The following is a 23,210-nucleotide window of genomic DNA, read 5'->3' on the forward strand; positions in this document are numbered from 1 at the left end:
CACTCTTTGCTGCACAGAATAGCGTCAATCCCACTGATTATACTACGTTGCGTTTATCAAGCCCCTTTGAAAGTGTGTTTTTTACCACAGTGCGATAGTCAATTTGCACATCCACCCTAAAGCTCATGCATTCTAGTTCCGCTATCAGCCTCATTCAGTCACAGAAGAACATGGAAACTAGAAGCAGGAATAAGCCAATCAGCCCTTCAAGCCAAGTCCACCATTCAATAAGATCATGGCCGATCTTACATCTCGATATCATATTCCCACTTTCCTGTATACTTATTGAATCTTTTAACATCTAAAAATCTATCACAAAATCAAAGAATCCCTACAATGCAAAATGTTTTCAGCTGATTAAGTCGACACTGACCCTTCGAAGTGCATCGTGTCCAAGACTGGCCCCTCCATCCTTGCTCCATAACTGTGCATTTACCATGCCTTACCCACTTGGCCTGCATATTTTTGGACTGTGGGAAGAAACCGGAGCACCTGGTGGAAGCCCACACTGACACAGGGAGAATGTACAAACTCCACATGGATAGTTACCCAAGGGTGGAATCAAAACAGGTCACTGGCACTGTGAGGCAGCAGTGGTGAGCCACCGAGCCACCTTGTCTTGTTCTTGAATACATTCAGTGATGGCTCCCATGGTCTTCCGTGGTTGAAAATTTCACAGATTCACTCTGCTTGAATGACGAGATGTTGTCCTCATCCTAGTCCTAACTGATCTACCCCAAATTCTGAGACTGTGACCCCTGGTCCCAGCACCACAAACAGGGAAAATAGCTTCCCTGCATTGAGTTCATCTGGCTCAGTTCCAACTTTCTATATTTCAATCAGATCCCCCCCTCATCTTTTTAAACTCTCATGAACACAGGCCCAGTTGAATCCATAACTCACCACAGGACAGTCCTACTTTCCCCAGTATTAGCGTAATGAACCTCCACCATCGACCTCTCCTGCGCCTGAAGACTGACCAAATCAGACAAACACAAACTTAAGGGCTGTGACTGCCTCTTGGTGCAAAGAATCCAGGTAACTTGCTCCCCTCCTGATGTGTCCCAGCATCCCTAGATCAGCCTCCAGCTCATAAACACAAGCTACTCAAACATTAAGTGCTTACAGCAAACATGCTTGCACCAGACCATACTGGAACACAGGAGCTCTTACATGTTGTAGCCGAGTTCTAATTAATGACTTTGCTATTTTTATTTAATTATATATATTTACTTATGTTTTCATAAAGCTTATTAACTTTACCATCAGTTGCATCATGTTAAACCTTGGGAATAGAATAAGCCACAGTCATCACTTCTTCTCTAGCACTGGGAGAATCAATGACTGAAGGCTGAGAAGTTAGAAAAGGCAATCGTAATTTTTTTTCTTGATTCAATCTCGTCGAGGGCGTCACTGGCGAGGCAGCATTTATTGCCCAGCCCTGATTACCCAGAGGGCAGTTAAAAGTCAACCACATTGCTGTGGGTCTGGAGTCACATGCAGACCAGGCCAGGTAAGGATGACAGTTTCCTTCCCTAAAAGGCATTCGGGAACCTGATGAGCTTTTCCAACAAGCAACAACAGATTCATGGTCATCATCAGATTGTGAATTCCGGATATTTATTGAATTCAAATTCCACCATCTGCCACAGCGGGATTTGAATCCAGGTCCCCAGAACATGATTTGTCTCTCTGGATGAACAGTCCAGTGACAATACCGTGAGGCCATCGCCTCCCCTAAGATGGATAATTTATACATCCCTAACACAAAAGGCTGAGTTAACTCAGTTGAGACTTGGGTTCATCAAGCCCAAACACTCTTCAAAGGTGAATTTGTTAAAACTCCACTTAAAATTGGGAACTTCTGAACTTAAACTGCACAATTCAGTTATTGCTAATAAATTACAAATAAAATTAGGTTTGTCCAAAGGGTTAAGACTTTCTTACCCACAAACCACCTGTATTCAGTTCAGTGGATCTACATTCTGGCCAACACTTAGCATTCAATCAATATCACAAAGTAAGTGGTCATTTTTACAGTTCTGTTTGTGAAAGCCTTCTGCGCATATATTTGTTGCTGTGTTTCCGACATTACAAACATACTTCAAAAACTTACTTCATTGGTTATACAGTGCTTTTAGTTGTTTAGTGCCTGTCGAAGCTGAAATATGAACCAAAGTTCTTTGTTCTTGTTTTTCATTTAATGTCACAGATGTTGTCTGTCACTCCTAATTATACATTATTTCAAGTATTTTTAGCCTACATGAATGCATCTAAATAGATCTAAACACATAGGTATATTTGCCTAGAATCCAGAATTTACTTTGGTACCTTTTGGAGTCGCAATGATCTGACAGTGGCACAGAACCAGAGTCCTGTTATCAATCTACTTACCTAATGAGTGAAAATGTTCAGTCATTTTTGGATGGTCCCAACAGGTACTCTGAGTCTGGTGGCTAGATAGAGGATGCACAGAACATAGAAGCTTCCACTATAACACTCTGAAAACATTTCTTATCAGAAGTATTATCTATTAATATATGAGATTCAATGGCAAGCCATTCAGAACTGAAATCAGGAAGCACTTTTATCTTAATACAAACAACAGTCAAGATCTCAAATACTCTCTCATAAAAGAATGCGGGTGCTGGATCAATAAGAACGAGTGTGACTGAAATTATTTTTGATAGCTAAGGCTATGAAAGGATATAGAAGAAAGGGAGGTAAACAGACTGACGACAAAAAATGCCGGAGACCACAGTAGGTCAGGCAGCAGCCATGGAGAGAAAGCAAGCTAATGTTTTCAGTCGACCTGACTTTTCAGCAGGTAAACAGAGTTGAAGCTCAGACTAGCTGTGGTTTAACTGAATGGTTTATGCACAGAACAGCAAAACCGGTCTGCTTCTGCACCCATTTAGAATGGTTCCTTCTGTTTTATGTACTGTTTTTCGAACCAAACTTCACAATTTTCTGTATTACATTTAATCTACAACATCAACTGGTGCCTCTCCTCACCTTGACCTCCAACTTGCAGCCTCTCTCCACTCCCAAACCTCTGGGTTGTGCCCTCTCCTGCTTCTCAATCTCCAAGTAAGAGCCTCTTTACCTTCCCTCCGTGACCTCAGGGTTGCAGTCTCTGCCTCCTCACCTCCTGCTGCTATTCAACAATAAATAAAACACAGAACACAGAACATTACAGCACAGTACAGGCCCTTGGGCCCTCGATGTTGTGTCGACCTGTCGTACCGATCTCAAGCCCATCTAACCAACACTATTCCATGTACGTCCATATGCTTATCCAACGACGACTTGAATGTACCTAAAGTTGGCAAATCTACTACCATTGCAGGCAAAGCGTTCCATTCCCTTACTACTCTCCGAGTCGAGAAACTACCTCTGACATCTGTCCTGTATCTTTCACCCCTCAATTTAAAGCTATGCCCCGTCGCGCTCGCCGTCACCATCCAGAAAAAAGGCTCTCCCTATCCACCCTATCTAACCCTCTGATTATTTTATATGTTTCAATTAAGTCACCTCTCAGCCTTCTTCTCTCTAATGAAAACAGCCTCAAGTCCCTCAGCCTTTCCTCGTAAGACCTCGTAATGTGGCAGGGGGATGGGAGCCAAATGCACAGGTTAGTGGGCAGTAACAAGATAATAACTACAGCCTGTAAGGAACTAGATAATGAAGTCAGTGTGACCAAGAGGAAGAGTAGACACAGAGCAGATGATGAATGCTGACGGACAGGTGGTCTGAGGTGCATTTGTTTCAATGCAAGAAGTGTGTAGTGAGCTATCAACGCAAGGTAGCTCAACTGTGGGGTCCTTACAAAAGTTATCTCAAAACTGAACGAGTTGAACTGCTGGGACAGGACAGATTTAGCAAATATCATGTGTGGCACAGCACAATTTTTGACAAAACAAATCTGAATTCTCAGACAAAGATGCATGAAAACTGATGTTATCATAAATCAGGAACTATATTCAGAATTCTCATAAAGCTCAATGATAAACTATGAAGAACTACTGTAATATTTATATTTTATTATCTACAATCTGATTTAACTATTTCACAAACAATGAAAACGCATATTTTTTCACATTTTTCATTTCAGTGGTTCAGCCAGTTATTTTCTAACCACCATCTTTATCAGGCCGGAAAGCCATAACTAGTGGAGTGCCACAGGGATCAGTCCAAGGATGAGAATTATTTACTCTCTATATTCATAACTTAGAGGAGGGGACAAGGCATAAATTCATCCAAATTTGCTGATGCTACAAAAATAGAGTAAGGGAATGTTGTCATGAGGACAGAAAGAATCTGCAAGGGGATAGACAGGTCGAGCAAGTCGGAAAAAAGTTGGTAGAGAGAGTTTAATGTAGGAAAGTACACTTTGGTAGGAAGAATCAAAAGATAGACTCTTACTTAAATAGAGGGAGACTCTAAAAAAAAATGCAGGGTAGGGGACTTGGATGCTCTCGTCCATGAAACACATACTAGCGTGCAGGTGAATGATTGTTTTGTTGCTGTCACATGTACTGAGATACTGTGAAAAGTGTTGATTTGCATGCTGTGTAGGCAAATCACACCGTACAAAGTGCAGAATAGTGTTACAGCCACAGAGAAGAGGCTGAGAGAGAGAGATCAGAATTAACACTTGAGAGGTCCGTCCAAAAGTCACAACAGGAAAGAGGCTGTTCTTAAATCTATTTGTACGCTTTTTCAATCTGATATCCTCTGCCCGACAGAAGAGAGTATAATCAGAGTGAGGGGGTATTTTGATTATGTTGGTTGCTTTCTCAAGGCAGTGGGAAGTGTAGATGGAGTCAATGGATGGAAGGCTAGTTTGCGTGACGGATTGGGCTGTGCTCATGATTCTCTTTCGCTTCTTGCAGTCTTGGGAACAGCAGCTGCCATACCACACAGTGATGCATCCAGATAGGATGCATCTCCAAAAACAGGTAGGGTCCTCATGGACATGCTGAATTTTCTTAGCCTCCTTGACCATCATGTCGACATGGGTTGACCAGGACAGATTGTTGGTGAGCAACATTCCCAGGAACTTCATACTATCAACCATCTCCACCTCAGCACCATTGCTGCAGACAGAAGCTTCCTGAAATCAATGACCAGCTCCTCCATTTTGCTTATGCTGATGGACAGATTGTTATCTTTCCATCATGCCAGCAAGCACTCAATTGCTTTTCCTGTAATCTGACTTATTGTTGTTTGAGGTCCGACCTACAATGGAAGCGTCATCAGCAAACTTGTAAATGGAGTTGGGGCCACACAGTCATGATTGCATAAGGAGTATAGAGTAGGGGCAGCTTTGCTGGGCACCGGTGTTGAGGTTTACGGTGGAGCAAGTGTTGTCACCTATCCTTACTGATTGTGGTCTCTGGGTCAGGAAGTCGAGAATCCTGTTACAGAGAGGGATGCTGAGGCCGAGGTCTCAGAGTTCAGAGAGGAGTTTGTTTGGAATTACAGTGTGGAAGGTGGTGGTCTGATCAATAAGTAACAGCCTGATGTAGGTATCCTTGTTATCCAGACATTCCAGGGATGACTGTCAGGCCAGGGAGACGGTATCAGCTGGAGACCTGTTGCAGTGGTAGGTGAATTGCAAAGGATCAAAGCACTTTGGTAGGTTGGAGTTGATGTGAGCCATGACGATGGTGATGCAAGTAATTTAGAAGGCAAATGGAATTTTGGCCTTTATTGTAAGGAGGTTTCAGTTTAAAAATGGGCAAGTTTTTTTGCAACTGATCAGGCTATTGAGGAGGTCACACTTGGAGAAATACAAGAAAGGATACACAGCCATAGGAAGCAGTTCAAAAGAGACTCACTGGGCCGATTCATCGGATCATGATTTATCAAGAATGGTTGCACAGAAGGTCTTTATTCATTCAAGTTTAGAAGAATGAGGGGTGACCTTACTGAAACACAAAATTTTTTGACAGGCTAGATGTGAAGACAATGTTTCCATTATTGTGGAAATCTCAAACTCAGCAACATAGTTACAGAAGAAGGGAACATTTATTGAAACCTGAGATGCAAAGGAATTTCTTCTTTCAGCAGGTAGCGATTGTTTAGAATACAAGAGAATTGTGAAAGGTAGATCACTGGAAGTATTTAAAGAAGGTGGTAGATAAGATTTTTGAAATAGAGAAGTTGAGCGCTCTGAGAAGCCGGTATGGAAGAGGAGTTGAGTCCCGGGCAGGTCAGCCATGTCTTATCGGATGGTGAGGTAGGGTCAAGAGGTAGAACATCCAGATCCTGGTGCTATTTATGTTTTTGTCTGCTTGCTAGAACCGATAAGGAGTTTTATTGCGCTACATGGCCAAGCGAGCTGCTGACACAGAACAAGACTGAAATAATTTGCTCAATAAAACATTTCATGCGGCTTTATGGGATAAAGAAAACTTTCATCTACTACTTTGCTGACATCAATCAAAATCTGCTCAATTGAAAGAAATACATGCAGTTCATACAACTTTATGTCATTCTTCCCTTCAATGCATCAAGTATATCTTTGTTGCAATTCATTAAAGTATGTCTTTCTCAGGGACTTAAAATATGAAACAATACATAATACTGAAGTGTACAGCAGTGAGCACAATGGTCCAATTCCAAATTCTTTTGGATGGATCGGGAAAAATATCTGCCACCTGCAGCTTCATCCTGAATATATTCAAATTGTTCCAGTCCTGAACCATTTCAGACTGTAGTTCGGAGGGGGCACGAGAAAGGCTTGGCAGAAGGAATCCGGGAAAACACAAAGGCATTTTACACTTACGTGAGGAATAAGAGAATGGTCAAAGAAAGAGTAGGGCCGATCAGGGATAGCATAGGGAACTTGTGTGTGGAGCCTGAGGAGGTAGGGGAAGCCCTAAATGAGTTTTTTGCTTCTGTCTTTACGAAAGAAACGACCTGTGTAGTGAATGAAACCTTTGAAGAGCAGGTGTGCATGCTGGAATGGATAGAGATAGAGGAAGCTGATGTACTGAAAATTTTGTCAAACATTAAGATTGACAAGTCGCCAGGCCCGGATCAGATTTGTCCTCGGCTGCTTTGGGAAGCGAGAAATGCAATTGCTTCGCCACTTGCGAAGATCTTTGCATCCTCGCTCTCCACTGGAGTCGTACCTGAGGACTGGAGAGAGGCAAATGTAATTCCTCTCTTCAAGAAAGGAAATAGGGAAATCCCCGGCAATTATAGACCGGTAAGTCTCACGTCTGTTGTCTGCAAGGTGTTAGAAAGGATTCTGAGGGATAAGATTTATGACCATCTGGAAGAGCATGGCTTGATCAAATACAGTCAACACGGCTTTGTGAGGGGTAGGTCATGCCTTACAAACCTTATCGAGTTTTTTGAGGATGTGACTAGGAAGGTTGATGAGGGTCGAGCTGTGGATGTGGTGTATATGGACTTCAGTAAGGCATTTGATAAGGTTCCCCATGGAAGGCTCATTCAGAAGGTCAGGAGGAATGGGATACAGGGGAACTTAGCTGCTTGGATACAGAATTGGCTGGCCAACAGAAGACAGCGAGTGGTAGTAGAAGGAAAATATTCTGCCTGGAAGTCAGTGGTGAGTGGGGTTCCACAGGGCTCTGTCCATGGGCCTCTACTGTTTGTAATTTTTATTAATGACTTGGACGAGGGAATTGAAGGATGGGTCAGCAAGTTTGCAGACGACACAAAGGTCGGAGGTGTCGTTGACAGTGTAGAGGGCTGTTGTAGGCTGCAGCGGGACATTGACAGGATGCAGAGATGGGCTGAGAGGTGGCAGATGGAGTTCAACCTGGATAAATGCGAGGTGATGCATTTTGGAAGGTCGAATTTGAAAGCTGAGTACAGGATTAAGGATAGGATTCTTGGCAGCGTGGAGGAACAGAGGGATCTTGGTGTGCAGATACATAGATCCCTTAAAATGGCCACCCAAGTGGACAGGGTTGTTAAGAAAGCATATGGTGTTTTGGCTTTCATTAACAGGGGGATTGAGTTTAAGAGTCGTGAGATCTTGTTGCAGCTCTATAAAACTTTGGTTAGACCGCACTTGGAATACTGCGTCCAGTTCTGGGCGCCCTATTATAGGAAAGATGTGGATGCTTTGGAGAGGGTTCAGAGGAGGTTTACCAGGATGCTGCCTGGACTGGAGGGCTTATCTTATGAAGAGAGGTTGACTGAGCTCGGTCTCTTTTCATTGGAGAAAAGGAGGAGGAGAGGGGACCTAATTGAGGTATACAAGATAATGAGAGGCATAGATAGAGTCGATAGCCAGAGACTATTTCCCAGGGCAGAAATGGCTAGCACGAGGGGTCATAGTTTTAAGCTGGTTGGTGGAAAGTATAGAGGGGATGTCAGAGGCAGGTTCCTTACGCAGAGAGTTGTGAGAGCATGGAATGCGTTGCCAGCAGCAGTTGTGGAAGCAAGGTCATTGGGGTCATTTAAGAGACTGCTGGACATGCATATGGTCACAGAAATTTGAGGGTGCATCCATGAGGATCAATGGTCGGCACAACATTGTGGGCTGAAGGGCCTGTTCTGTGCTGTACTGTTCTATGTTCTATGTTCTATGTTCTATGTCTCACTATTTGGATTTTGTTTTGCGATTACATTCTAAAGTGCAGACTACAGACAAGAACATTGTATTTTTGAAAACGTAATATTATAAAATTGGATAACTTCATAAACTATGATAATAAAATATTAATTGCTTGCTTCAATTGAAACGGTTCTTTATCTTACTCATATATTTGAAGCCAAATTATCTGGACATGCTTTCTTCAACAGATTGGCTAGTTTAGAAAATGTTTTCACTGTTACCTGTATAAATTTCAACCTCATATTTAGGTCGTCAAGCTGGTGAGAAATCTTTGGAGAGAAAGAGACATCAAGCGGAGATAATTGACTGGCCAGATCATTTAATATTTTGACTTCTTGTTTGACTGGGGCAATTTCTTCTTTAAAAACCTAATGGAGAGGAAGCGTATAAAATCTGAGAAACATCCTGAAATTAATGATTAAATGTTAATAAGAAATTAAGTTAAAACTAAAATCCTAATATTAAATATAATATACAAAAGCATCTGCTGGAAATGACATTTAATTCATAAAGATCTCGAGTTAAAAGTAACAGTGACGATGAAACTATCATAAATTATTGTAACAGAAAACTGAATTCACTAATCTATTCTTTAGGGAAGGGAATCTGCATCCCTTCACAATTCTGGTATCTGACTTCAAATTCACAGGAATATGGCTGACTCTCTACTGACTTCCAAAATGGCCTACCAAGCCATTCCTGGATGGGAAATGAATGTTAGCCTTGCCAGCAGTGCCCTCATCCTGTGAAAGAATGCTTTTAAAAAAGTGGATTTAATAAATGTAAAAGTAAGGAACAAAACAGGACAAATCAACTCAACAAGGCTTTGAAGGATAATACTACTTAGTCCTGTTCTTCTTTCTTACGTTACGTTCTCTCGCATGAAGGGTCGAGGCCCGAAATGTCAGCTTTTGTGCTCCTGAGATGCTGCTTGGCCTGCTGTGTTCATCCAGCTCCACACATTGTTATCTCGCATTCTCTAGCATCTGCAGTTACCATTATCTCTCGCAAGCAAAGGTTGATGTCTTTCAAAGCCCAATCTCAGATTTTGCAGGCAGTCCTTACCCTGAAAAAATACCAAATATGTATAAAGAAGAAAACTGGAGGTGAAACCATTCAAACAATTTTCATTGGCACAACAAATGTTCAAACTGTAAAAGCAGGTTAAGCACCTGTATATGAGGAAACTGTACTCAAACTTTAAACAGACACTTACAGCCAACAAATGCGAGAAACATCCATTTCTTTCTGCATTACCAATTTTGCTGTTGGGAAAATAGGCCTAGACTTAGCAATGTAAATTCAAACAAGATAGCACCCTCTCAGATCTCAACACTCACAGTCGTAGAGTTCTGTTTTCACAGGTTGGAGTATAATAGCATCAAGTACAATACACCAAATCTTCTTTGGTACCTTTTCCTTCCATAAAACTGCTTTTAATAGATGCGCACAGAATTCATTTTATACACATTTAAATGTTTCTAAGTTCAAGAGGCCAGTTCCAGCACTTGGACTTGCATCTTCTTCATCATCACAACAGAACAAAATAAAGACCCACTCTTTCTAAGTCACGTTTTCAATTGTTAGTGACAAGGTGAAGTGCGAGAACTGCTCACTCGATGTTAAAATCTCTTAACTATGTACCTATATATTTCAATCCTGTGAAATATGTGGAATGAATTCGAGAAAAGGATTAATTTTGTTGCTCTGGGAGAGAGCTGGGACAGATAAAATAGGTTGAATGGCCTTCTCCCATGCTAAAAATGTCCATAACTGTTCTTGGCGCTGCTAAATTCAAGTGGGCATCCTTTCATTATGACTGTGAGGCGCAGCATGTTATGATAGATGGCATAATGGAGAAATCCTTTGTTATTAATAAACTTTTCAGCACGAGGCATCCTTCTGAAGTCAAATGTTCGACATATACCTGTTGCACTGACTTGGTTTCAAACACTTATAATGTGGAGGTGCTGGTGTTGGACGAGGATGGACAAAGTCAGAAGCCACATAGCATCAGGTTATAATCTGACAGGTTTATTTGAAATCATACAAGCTTTTGAAGTGCAGTCCCTTCATCATGTGTGGTCAGAGAGGAAAACACACAGGCACACAATTTATAAGCAGACAGATCAAAAGATCATACAACTGGTGTGAGTGGAGTGTCAGATAATAAGTCTTCATCCAGGATGTTTGTTTATTTGCAGATATTTTGTTGAAGAAACACACAGCTTGTAGTTACAGTCAGTGTGGTGTGTTATAAATAGTATCAGAGATAATGGGAACTGCAGATGCTGGAGAATTCCAAGATAATAAAATGTGAGGCTGGATGAACACAGCAGGCCAAGCAGCATCTCAGGAGCACAAAAGCTGACGTTTCGGGCCTAGACCCTTCATCAGAGAGGGGGATGGGGAGAGGGAACTGGAATAAATAGGGAGAGAGGGGGAGGCGGACCGAAGATGGAGAGTAAAGAAGATAGGTGGAGAGAGTATAGGTGGGGAGGTAGGGAGGGGATAGGTCAGTCCAGGGAAGACGGACAGGTCAAGGAGGTGGGATGAGGTGAGTAGGTAGATGGGGGTGCGGCTTGGGGTGGGAGGAAGGGATGGGTGAGAGGAAGAACCGGTTGGGGAGGCAGAGACAGGTTGGACTGGTTTTGGGATGCAGTGGGTGGGGTGGGGGGGTGGAGAGCTGGGCTGGTTGTGTGGTGCAGTGGGGGGAGGGGACGAACTGGGCTGGTTTAGGGATGCAGTAGGGGAAGGGGAGATTTTGAAACTGGTGAAGTTCACATTGATACCATTGGGCTGCAGGGTTCCCAAGCGGAATATGAGTTGCTGTTCCTGCCCCCTTCGGGTGGCATCATTGTGGCACTGCAGGAGGCCCATGATGGACATGCCGTCTAAGGAATGGGAGGGGGAGTTAAAGGAGTTAAAATGGTTGGTGACTGGAAGGTGCTGTTGTTGATTGTGAACCGAGCGGAGGTGTTCTGCAAAGCAAACATGAGATTTTTGTCTTCTACCTTGCACTCACTGGAGCACTGCAGCAAGCCTGAGACAGAGATTTTGACCAGGGATCATGATGGGGTGCTCAAGTGATCGGCAATTGGAAACCTGGGGCCATTTTTATGTACAGAATATAGGTGTTCAGCCAAGTGGTTGGTCAGTCTGTGTTTCGTCTCCCCGATGCAGAGCGAGACAATATTGTGAGCAGTGAATACAGTAGACAAGAGTGAGTCAAGTGTGGGTAAATCGCTGCTTCCCCTGGAAGCCTTGGATAGTGAAGCCGGAGGAAGTAAATGGACAGATGTTATGCCTTCTGTGGTGGCATGGAAAGTGCTGTCGGGTTATGGGGAGGTGTTGCGAATGGATAAGGAGTGGACCGAGGTGTCCTGATGGAATGGTCCCTGCAGAAGGCTGACAAGGGAGGGGAGGGGAATATATGCCTGGTGGTGGGATCTTGTTGGAAATCGTAGCTGATGTTCTTCTAGATGTGGATATTGATGGGTTGGTCATTGAGGACCAGGGTACCTCATCAGGGGTGAGGCCAAAGTGTACGAGATGGGTTGGACATGGCCGAGAGCTCTGTCAACCACGAACGCAAGGAATGCTCAGTTGAGGAAGAATGCAGACATTTCGGAATCCCTCCAGCAGAAAACGATATCATGAGAACAAGTGAATCTGTCTGGACAGTCCTGTTTGAAGATTTTAGGAAGTAAGACTCTGTTGTTTGTCATAAAGGATATGGTTAAGTGATCATATTCAAACTGAAGAGACCAAGAATGTGAGCCTGCAGAATGGGTGGTGAACCATGCCTCTAGGAATTCCTCTGCGTGTCTACACTTGGCTTGGGCTACTATGGTTACCTTGTCCCAGTTCCGTATGAGTGGCGTGATCCTCCACCCATAATGCAACCAACAAACAGATACAATTGGACCGCACATACAAACCCATACAGATCAAAACCCGAAATGACAGTACTCATGGTAACTGACCGGACAGTATAAATTCCAGACAGAGTAAAGTAACATTGTTTCGTTGGAGGCTCTGCTGGTGATGTCACCAATCATGGTGACGAAACGTCTCAATGAAAACAAGCCAGCTCGGCGAGCAAGTCAACAACCTCAATTTGAGCTACCTTGTTCAAGTGTTTCATTTTTGATCTTGAATGTTAAATCTCGCTCCAACACAGGGACGGAGGATTACTGTTAACAGCTGCATTATAACTAATTCAAATCGAATCATTGTTTTGACCAGTCCAGAGATGTGCAGGTTCGGTGGATTGGGAATGCTGAATTACCCACAGTGCCCACACACGTGTAGGTTAGGTATATTAGCCATGGGAAATGCAGGCTGACAGGGATAGAGTAGGGAATGGGGATGGGTCTGGGTGGGATGCTCTTTGTAGGGTTGCTGTGGACTTCTCGAACTGAATGGCCTGTTTCCACACTGGGGATTCTATAAAACTAGGTTTTACTGAATTAGTGAGAAAGTGAGTTTATCAATTGCTAAATGCAAGAAGTCATAAGGCACCACAAATACACACAAGTTAGAAACAAGAAATTAGCTCAAAAAACGTAAAAGTTAAGAGGGATACGGATAGTTCAGCCTTTGGATTGTTTGTGAGGAATAGAAAGTGGGATGTTGTGGCCACTACATTGGCCGATCCCCGGAATGCTTATGTGAATTCAGTAGTTAATTTTGAGATCCTTGTTGAAATTCTTTTGACCTTGTTTCCTTTTTGACATTGCCCTGGTTTGCAGAGCTCAGAGCAAGAGATTGTCTTTTCTTCTTAGCTGCAGCAGAGGCCTATGAAATGGCTGTCCTAGAACTGTGACCTCCACAACTCCGTAGACCACACGAGCATAGTCGCCCGGGAATACACACACACTGACATTAAAGAACTATTGGGATAACAATACTCAGCATGGGACTGGAAAAGACAGCATGTAGAAACAGAAAACAGCTGTAAATAGTGTCAAGAGGTGAAATAAAGTTATAAATCAAAATTAATGACTCTTTGCTTGCGTGCTCATTGTATTCAGAACAAAATCAACAAATTCATAGCACACATACAGGTTGACGGGCATGATTTGAGAGCTATTACAAAGACATGGTTATAAGGCGATCAACACTGGAGGTAAATGTGCAGGGCTACGTGACATTCCAAAAAGACAGGCAAGAGGGAAACTGACTGTAAGCGATGAAATTACTGTGAGAACAAGAAACGATCTTCAATCGGAAGACATAGAATCCAATTTTATTTATTTGCTAATGGGAGGAGGACATCACTAGCTCGGCAGTGTTTATTGTCCATCCCGAATTGCCCAGGGGACAGTTCAGAGTCAATCATCTAGCTGTGGGTCTGCAGTCACATGTAGGCCAGACCATGTAAGGATGGCAGTTTCCTTTCCGAAAGGACATCAGTGAAGCAGGTGGGTTTTTCTGACATTTGACAATGGATTCATGGTCATCATTAGATTCTTCATTCATGATTTTCTTTTGTATTCAATTCAAATTCCACCACCTGCTGTGCTGGGATTTGAACACAGGTCCCCAGAATGTTATCTAAGTCTCTGAATTAACAGTCCAGCAATAATACCACTCGGCTATTTCCTCCCCAACCTTGGAACAAGAAAACCTGTAGTTGACTCCCACATGGGGGAAAACACTGAACCAGGAGCTTCTTCAACGGGGTGATCGCCTCTCCTTACATTTTAAGATAGCTATGAATAATCAGGACCTTGGGGGAAGCTATGAAATTGGGGGAAGGAAAATTACATCAGTATTAGGTAGGAGCTCAGCAGTATTAATTGGGAGGAGCTTTGATTGAACAAGTCGGCATTTGATACGCGGGAGATATTTAAAGACCTACTGATCAGCGTTCAGAACTGGCCTATTCCAGGGAAGGAGGAATGACAAGGATGGCAATCTAAGGACATATGGACAGAAGAAATAAAGGAGTAGGTCATCTGTCTCTTCCAGCTCGCTCCGCCATTCAATAAGGTCATCGCTGATCTTTTTGCGGACTCAGTTCCACTTACCCTCCCATTCACCATAACACTCAATTCCTTTGCTGTTCAAAGATCTATCTGTCTTGGCCTTTAAAACATTCAACCAGGGAACCTTGACTGTTTCACTGAGCAGAGAATTCCACAGATTCACAACCCTTTGGATGAAGAAGCTCATCCTCAACTCAGTCTGAAATCTGTTCACCCTTATTTTGAGGCTGTGCCGCCTAGTTGTAATTTCACCCATCAGTGGAAACAACTTCCGTGTTTCTTTCCTATCTATTTCTTTCATCATTTTAAAAGGTGCTATTAGAACACCCCTCATTCTTCGAAGTCTCAGAGAGTGCAATCCAAGTCTCCTCAATCTCTCCCCATACAGCAACATTTTCAATTGTGGAATCAATCTTGTGAAGCTCCTTTGCACCCCCTCCACTGCCAGCACATCCTTTCTCAAGTGAGGAGACTAAAACTGTACAAACTATTCGACATCAAGCCTCACCAGCACCCTATACAACTGGAGCATCCCCTCCCGATTTTTAAACTCAATTCCTTTGCTGTTCAAAGATCTGTCCGTCTTGGCCTTTAAAACATGCAGCCGGGGAATAGCAGCATGCTACAATTTTTCACCATTGAACTAATACTCCATTTTGCCCTAATTGCTACCAAAATGGATAGTCTCACTTTTACCATCGTTGCACTCCATCTGCCATTGTCCATTCACTTACACTTTCTGCGTCCTTCTGCAGATGTTCATTATCCTCTTCACACAACACTAAAATGAGTGGTAGAGTAATCTGTGAACTGTAACTGAACATAGAAGAACACAACGCAGAACAGGCCCTTCGGCCCTCCATGTTGCGCCGACCTGTGAACTAATCGAAGCCCATTCCCCTGCACAATCCTATTGTCAACCATATGCTGATCCAAGGGCTGTTTAAATGCCCCTCATGTGGCTGAGTTAACTTCATTAGCAGGCAGGGCATTCCACGCCCTTACCACTCTCTGAGTAAAGAACCTGCCTCTGACATCTGTCTTAAATCCATCACCCCTCAAAGTGTAGCTGCACCCCCTTGTACAAGCTGAAGTCATCATCCTCGGAAAAAAACTCTCACTGTGCACCCTATCTAATCCACTGACCATCTTGCATGTCTCTATTAAATCCCCTCTGAGCCTCCTTCTCTCCAATGAGAACAGACCCAAGTTCCTCAGCCTTTCTTCATAAGACCTTCGCTCCAGACCAGGCAACATTCTGGTAAATCTCCTCTGCACCTGTTCCAATGATTCCACATCCTTCCTGTAATGGAGCGACCACGCAATATTCAAACTGAGGCCGCACTAGCGTTTTGTAGAGTTGCAGCATGACATCACGTCTCCGCAACTCAATCCCTCTACCAATGAAACCTAAAACACCATCAGACTTCTGAACAGCACTATCAACCTGGGTGGCAATTTTCAGGAATCTATGTACACGGACACCACGATCCCTCTGCTCATCTACACTGCCAAGAATCTTTCCGTTGACCCGGTGTTCTGCCTTCCTATTATTCCTCCCAAAGTGAATCACCTCATATTTATCCATATTAATCTCCATTTGCCAAATTTCGGGACAATTCTGCAGTTTATCCAAGTCTCCCTGCAACCTGCAACATTCTTCCACACTGTCCACCACTCCACCGACTTTAGTGTCATCTGCAAACTCACGAACCCATCAACCAATTCCTGCGTCCAAGTCATTTATACAAATGACAAACAGCAGTGGTCACAAAACAGATCCTTGAGGTACACCACGCGTAACTGGACTCCAGGCTGAATATTCTCCATCAACCACCACTTGTTGCCTTCTTACCGAAAGCCAGTTTCTAATCCAACTGGCTAAATCTCCCTCAATCCCGTGCCTCTGTATTTTCTCCGAGAGCCTACCATGGGGAAACTTATCAAAGGCTTTACTCAAGTCCATGTACACCACGCCAACTGCCCGACCCTCATCGACATGCTTGGTCACCTTCTCAAAAAACTCAATGACGTTTGTGAGACACGACCTGTCCTTGACGAATCCATGCTGACTATCTCCAATCAAGTTGTTGATTGTTGGATGATTATAAATCCTATCTCTTATAATCCTTTCCAAAATTTTTCCTGCAACACACCTAAGGCTCACAGGTCTATAATTGCCTGGGTCATTCCTACTGCCCCTCTTGAACAAGGGCACAACATTTGCAATCCTCCACTCCTCTGGTACTAAACCTGTAGACAATGAGGACTCCAAGATCAAGGCCAAAGGCTCCACCACCTCCTCCCTAGCATCCTAGACAATCCTCGGAAAAATCCTATCAGGCCCAGGGGCTTTACCTACCTTCACACGTTGTCGAATTGATGACACTTCCTCCTTACTAACCTTAACCCTTTCAATTCTAGTAGCCTCTAACTCAATCACCTCCTCTACAATATTCTCCTGTCCCTCAGTGAAAACAGATGAGAAACATTCATTTAGCACCTCTCCAATCTCCACAGCGTCCACACACAACTTCCCACTTCTGTCTTTGACTGGCCCTATGCCTACCCAAGTCATCCTCTTATTCCTCACATACCTATCGAAAGCTTTCGGGTTCTCCTTTATTTACCTGCCAGTGTCTGCTCGTGTACCCTCCTTGCTCTTCTTAACTCTCTCTTTAAATCCTTCCTAGCTAATCTGTAGCTCTCCATCACCTCATGTGAACCATCTGGTCTCATCGTCACATCAGCCTCCCTCTTCTGCTTAACAAGAGATACAAGTTTTTTAGTAAACCACGGTTCCCTTAGCTGATCGCTTCCTCCCTGCCTGACAGGGACGTACCTATCAAGGACACGCAATATCTGTTCCTTAAACCAGCTCCACAATTCAATTGTCCCCATTGTACTGCATTTTGCACACCCATTCTATGCCTCCTTAGTCTTGCCTAATCGCACTACAAGGGAGGAATGGAGAAGCCGATAGTGAAGGGGACTATCAGAGGTTACAGGAGAACATAGATAGACTGGAGAGTTGGGCAGATAAATGGCAGATGGAGTTCAATCCGGGAAAATGCGAGGTGATGCATTTTGGAAGATCAAATTCAAGGACGAACTTTCCAGTAAATGGAAAAGTCTTGGGGAAAATTGATGAACAGAGAGATCTGGTGTTCAGGTCCATTGTTCCCTGAAGGTGACAACGCAGGTCAATAGGGTGGTCTCGAAGGCATATGGCATGCTTTCCTTCATTGGATGGGGTATCGAGTACAAGACTTGCCAAGGTCATGTCGCAGTTGTATCGGACTTTGGTTTGGCCACATTTGGACTACTGTGCACAGTTCCAGTCGCCACATTACCAAAAGGATGTGGATGCTTTGGAGCGGGTGCAGAGGAAGTTCACCAGGATGCTGCCTTGTATGGAGGGTGCTAGCCATGAAGAGAGGTTGAGTAGATTAGGATTATTTTCATGAGAAAGATGGAGATTGGGGGGGACCTGATTGAGGTCAACAAAATCATGAGGGTATAGACAGGGTGAACAGCAAAAAGCTTTTTACCCCCAGAGTGGAGGACTCAATTACGAGGGGTCATGAGTTCAAAGTGAGAGGAGCAAAGTTTAAGGGACATACGCATGGAAAGTTCTTTACACAGAGGTTGGTGGGCACCTGGAACGTGTTGCCAGCGGAGGTGGGAGACGCAGACACGTTAGCGTCTTTTAAGATATATTTGGACAGGTACGTGGATGGGCAGGGAGCAAATGGACACAGACCGTGAGAAAATAGGTGACAGGTGAGACAGAGGATCTTGATCGGCACAGGCTTGGAGGGCTGAAGGACCTGTTCCTGTGCTGTAATTTTCTTAGTTGTTTTGACTGACTAGAGGGAGCGAGGGAGGGAGGAATGGATGGCTGGTGGGAGGGAGCGAGGGTGGGAGGGAGCGAGGGAGGGAGGGAGCGAGGACTGACTGGAAGAAGGAATGGATGACTGGAGGGAGCAAGAGGAAGGGGGGGCAAAGGGGCAGGAGGAGGAGGGGGGGCAAAGGGGCAGGAGGAGGAGGGGGGCAAAGGGGCAGGAGGAGGGGGGGCAAAGGGGCAGGAGGAGGAGGAGGGGGCAAAGGGGCAGGAGGAGGAGGGGGGGCAAAGGGGCAGGAGGAGGAGGGGGGCAAAGGGGCAGGAGGAGGGGGGGGCAAAGGGGCAGGAGGAGGGGGGGGCAAAGGGGCAGGAGGAGGGGGGGGCAAAGGGGCAGGAGGAGGGGGGCAAAGGGGCAGGAGGAGGAGGGGGGCGGGGGGGCAAAGGGACAGGAGGAGGAGGGGGGCGGGGGCGCAAAGGGGCAGGAGGAGGGGGGCAAAGGGGCAGGAGGAGGAGGGGGGTGGGGAGGCAAAGGGGCAGCAGGAGGAGGGGGGCAAAGGGGCAGGAGGAGGGGGGGCAAAGGGGCAGGAGGAGGGGGGCAAAGGGGCAGGAGGAGGGGGGCAAAGGGGCAGGAGGAGGGGGGCAAAGGGGCAGGAGGAGGGGGGGCAAAGGGGCAGGAGGAGGGGGGCAAAGGGGCAGGAGGAGGGGGGGCAAAGGGGCAGGAGGAGGGGGGGCAAAGGGGCAGGAGGAGGGGGGGAACGGAGGAAGGGAGATGAACACAGCAGACAGGCTGACATCAGCTTCCCTGGCCTCTGATGCTGCATGTCCTGCTGTTTCATGCTCATGAACACCTCGTTACCTCCCATTCTCTTTTGTTTGTGTTTTATCACTCTTCCTCCCTCACTCTGATTCTCTCCCACTCTCTCACCTCTGCTGGCCCTAATTTCACTCCCTTGTCATGCTCCTTTATTTCCATCTTTCTGTCCCTTTTCTCTCTCCCGCCACAAACTCTCTCTCTCTCTCACTCTGGCTTTATTCACAGGGGGAGAGAGTACAAGAGCAAAGGAAACCAAAGCACGCAGCGCCTTCGGCTGAGAGAGAAATGAAGCACTGCCGGAGATTTTCCAAACCCTGACACGGGGGTTGCCTCTCTCTCTCTCTCGACAGTCTCTGTGACTGCCCCATCAAACCCCACACCCATTCCCTTACCATGGTGTCTCTCCACAAACCCACCTCCGGGTAGAAATGCAAACACAAGTTGCCGAAAATGCTCAGCATCTGTCAAGAAAAAGTCCCGAGGTAACGTTTTGGGTGCGATGACCCTTTCCCTCAGAGCTCCGGCCAGAAATGCTCCAGCCTCTGAGACAGGGTCCCCTTGTCGTCGGAGAGCTGCGGGTCGATCTCGGCTGGTCGCTTGGCGGAGGGCATAAGAGCTCCCCTCAGCCCCTGGAAGGGGTCTGTTCAGCCCCTAACCTTATACTGACCCTGGTTCTGTCCTTCCCTCATCCCCGGGAGCCCCTCCTGCCTTCCCACCTTGTCGTCGGAGTGCTATTCGGCTACGGAGGGTTGTGCGATAAAGATCCTACTTCCCACAGCGGCGGGGCGAGGGGGCATCCCCTCGCTCCGAAAACACCACCTCCCATCTCATCTTGTGGCAGTGGCTGTTCGGCTGCAGAAAGCAGCTCTGCCCGTGACCCCAAACCTCCCTACAACAACCCTCTCCTAAACCAACCCCCGACCACGACCCTTTTGCAGTAGCTGTAAGCCATTCAGTCACTGGGCTGTACGATAGTGACTCTCCCCATGTCCTCTCACTTCCAAGACGGCTATCCTCGAAACCCCACCCCATTCCATCCCCCGCCTTCCCTTTACCTTGTAGTACGAGAGCAGTAGGCTGTTCGGCTACGGAAACCCGCGCAGGGCTGTATAATAGACACCCTCCCAATGTCCCCCCCAGCCTTCCCTCACCCGGGGACGGCTATTCTCACCCCCAAAACATACATTCCCAAACCCTCGCTTTGTGATAGGAGCGGCGCAGGATGTGAAACAGGGACCGTGCTCATGTCCCCAGTCCTCCCTTCACCCCAAACCCCGCTCTCACCTTGCAGTAGGAGATAGTTTTCGGCTACTCAGCCCCGGAAGGCGTCGCGGACCCGCGGCCGGGTGCTCGGGGAGCGCAGGCTCGGTGCCAGGCAGCTGTTCAGGCAGGTAGCTGTGCCCAGGAGCCGGGCGAAGAGGCCTTCTCCCACCTCGGATCCCCGCTCCCGGCAAAGGCGGCGCAGGGCTGAGCCACTGAGCAGCGAGCGCTCCGGCAGCCCGGATGCCTGCTCCCAGCCCGGTGGTCATGCTGGAGGCCGCTGGAGAACAGGAGGTTGTAGGGGTCCGGGAGCGTGGTGCGATGATCCCCGCTGCCGAACCGCTGGGTCCTCAGCCCACGCCTGGGAAAAGGGATCCAGACAGCGGACTCATCGCCGAGGCAGAGTCGGGGGTGGGAAAAGGCTTGAGTAGGACCAAGAGAGGAAGGGGATTGACTGAAAGGGAGAAAGAGACAGACTGTGTGTGTGTGTGTGAGAGAGAGAGGGCGGGGGGGGGGGATTAGAAATGCAGTCTGATTGCGGATGGCTTGGGTTCAAACAGAGATCTTTAAACTTTGTTCGAAAGAAACTCACAACGCTCCCTGCTGAGCGGGTGGAGAGGCTCGGATAGAGAGTAAGAGAGATGGAGGAAAAGGCGGGGGGAGGGGCGGTGCAGAGGGGGTGGGGGGTCGACGGTCACAGGGAGCGACGGAGAGAGAGAAAGGCAGAAGCACACACAGAGGGAGGCAGAGACAGAGAGGGGCACACACACACACAAAGACCAAAGAGACACTGAAAGAGGAGAGAGACAGAGAAGTGCACAGCGAGATAGCAGAGACAAGACGATAGAGAGAGAGAGAGACAGACAGACAGAGAGTGAGGCGCACACACACAGAGAGATGGAGAGACAGAGATTGTGTGTGTGGCGGGGGGCGGGGGGTGTGTGTGGCGGGGGGCGGGGGGTGTGTGTGGCGGGGGGCGGGGGGCGGGTGGCGGGGGGCGGGGGGTGTGTGGGGCGGGGGGCTGGGGGTGGGTCTGGAGCAAATGAGAGAGGGGGAGGGGGAGACAAAGAGACAGAGTCGCAGAATTGTCCAGCAGGGAAACAGACCCTTCAGGCCGACCAGATATCGTAACTGACTAGTTCCATTTGCCAGCATGTTGCCCATATCCCTCCAGACCCTTCCTATTCATGTGTCCATGCACGTGACTTTTAAACACTGTGAGTATAATAGCCTCTGGCAGTTCATTCCATACACAAACTACACTGGGGAGGACACATTGGCTCCAAATCCATCTCCCATCCTCTGAGAGAAAGAACAGGAAATGACATCACCAACCCAAGGAAACCGAAACACTTGAATAGAAAGCGGGACCGAACTCCAGCGCTTCACCGGAGGCTCACTGATGATTTTACCTGGAATGGTGACGAATTATCTGAAAACTAACCTTCCAGCTCATTGAGCAATCTTACATCCGGAACCTGAACCCTGAGCTACAAATCTTCTCAAAACTCGATAATGCTTTGCCACTTGATTAACAGATGCATCCTATTTTTTAAAAAAAATAAAGTTTTCTTGTTGGATGTATGACTGACTGATCAATGTTTGTTGTCCTTCCTGAACTGAGCCTTGGGAACTCTGCAGCCCAATGCTATCAATGTGGATTTCACAAGCTTCAAAATCTCCACTCCCACCACTGCATCCCAAAACCAGCCCATCTCGTCCCCACCTCCCTAATCTGTTCTTCCTCCTACCCATCCGCTCCTCCCAGCTCAAGCCAAGCCCCCATTCCCTACCTACGAAGCTCCTCCCGCCCCCTTGACCTGTTCGTCCTTCCCAGAGTGACCTATCCCCTCCCTCCCTCCCCACCTACACTCACCTCTAATGGCTTCATGTCCAGCCCCTTAAGACCACAAGATACAAGTCGAAGTTGGGCCATTCGGCCCATCAAGCCCACTCCGCCATTTAAATCATGGATGATGGGCATTTCAACACCACTTCCCTGCACTTTCCCCGCAGCCCTTGATTCCTTTTGAGATCAAGAATTTGTCGATCTCTGCCTTGAAGGCATCCAACAACCCGGCCTCCATGCACTCTGCGGCAATGAATTCCACAAGCCCACCACTCTCTGGCTGAAGAAATGTTGTCTCATTTCAGTTTTAAATTTACCCCCTCTAATTTTAAGGCTGTGCCCACGGGTCCTCGTCTCCCTAACGGAAACAACTTCCGAGCGTCCACCCCTTCTAAACCATTCATTATCTTGTAAGTTTCTATTAGATCTCCCCTCGACCTTCTAAACTCTAATGAGTACGATCCCAGGATCCTCAGCCGTTCATCATACGCTAAACCTACCATTCCAGGGATCATCCGTGTGAATCTACGCTGGACACGCTCCAGGGCTAGAATGTCCTTCCTGAAGCATGGGGCCCAAAATTGGACACAGTATTCTAAATGGGGCCTAACGAGAGCCTTATAAAGCCTCAGAGGCACATTGCTGCTTTTATATTCCAACCCTCTTGAGATAAACGACATTACATGCGCTTTCTTAATTACTGACTCTACGGACTATTAACGTTGTCCTACTATTAACAAACGGAGAGAGGAACAGACCAAGAAATTTATGGCCAGTCAGAATAATCTCAGCACTGGAGAAGCTATAAAGAGGCATTCTTAGGGGTAGAATGTACTTGCATGAATTAA

General features: G+C 46.3%; 1 long non-coding RNA gene across 1 annotated transcript; it reads right to left on the minus strand.

The window, feature by feature from the left end:
- Window positions 1–2,843: 2,843 nt before the first annotated feature.
- On the minus strand, window positions 2,844–21,416 carry LOC132209063 (uncharacterized). The gene is made up of 4 exons (XR_009445163.1): window positions 20,538–21,416; window positions 9,469–9,668; window positions 8,824–8,970; window positions 2,844–3,157 (listed from the first exon to the last, which is right to left on the minus strand). It is a non-coding gene; the product is annotated as an uncharacterized LOC132209063 (long non-coding RNA).
- Window positions 21,417–23,210: the final 1,794 nt, after the last annotated feature.

This window comes from Stegostoma tigrinum, unplaced genomic scaffold (genome assembly GCF_030684315.1).
Source record: "Stegostoma tigrinum isolate sSteTig4 unplaced genomic scaffold, sSteTig4.hap1 scaffold_64, whole genome shotgun sequence".
NCBI lineage: Eukaryota > Metazoa > Chordata > Chondrichthyes > Orectolobiformes > Stegostomatidae > Stegostoma > Stegostoma tigrinum.